Source organism: Sorex araneus, chromosome 1 (genome assembly GCF_027595985.1).
Source record: "Sorex araneus isolate mSorAra2 chromosome 1, mSorAra2.pri, whole genome shotgun sequence".
Lineage (NCBI taxonomy): Eukaryota > Metazoa > Chordata > Mammalia > Eulipotyphla > Soricidae > Sorex > Sorex araneus.
Window position 1 is genome coordinate 119,688,947 of NC_073302.1, and position 652 is coordinate 119,689,598.

General features: G+C 42.3%; 1 non-coding gene across 1 annotated transcript; it reads left to right on the top strand.

Annotated features, from left to right (window-relative positions):
• The first annotated feature begins 245 nt into the window (after positions 1-245).
• Positions 246-348, top strand: LOC129401347 (U6 spliceosomal RNA). The gene has a single exon (XR_008628277.1). It is a non-coding gene; the product is annotated as a U6 spliceosomal RNA (small nuclear RNA).
• The last annotated feature ends 304 nt before the right edge of the window (positions 349-652 follow it).

Below are 652 nucleotides of genomic sequence, written 5' to 3' on the forward strand. Positions count from 1 at the left end.
TTTGCCTTGCACGTAGCTGACACAGGTTTAATTCCCAGCATCCCATATGGTCCCCTGAGCACCGCCAGGAGTAGTTCCTGAGTGCATGAGCCAGGAGTAACCCATGTACATCTCTGGGTGTGGCCCAAAAAAGCAAAAAAAAAAAATTCATTATCATCATCACCCCGTTGATTGTCGATTTTCTCAAGCAGTTTCAGTACGTCTCCATTCATCCTAGCCCTGAGATTTTAGAAGCCTCTCTTTACTCGCTTCAGCAGCACATAAACTAAAATTGGAATGATACAGAGAATATTAGCATGGCCCCTGCGCAAGGATGACACACAAATTCGTGAAGCACTCCATAAAAAAATTAAAAAATTAAAAATTAAAAAACTTTCACTAATACATAATTTTTTTTTGTTTTTTGGGTCACACCCAGAGATGCTCAGAGGTTACTCCTGGCTCTGCACTCAGGTCAGGAATTACTCCTGGCAGTGCTCAGGGGACCATATGGGATGCTGGGAATCGAGCTCGGGTCGGCCGCGTGCAAGTCAAATGTCCTACCCACTGTGCTATCACTCCAGCCCCCATAAAATTTTTTTAATCATAAATATAAACCATAGATTAAAACATTTTCTCAGATATGGGTCGTAAGATAATGCAGTGGTTTAGG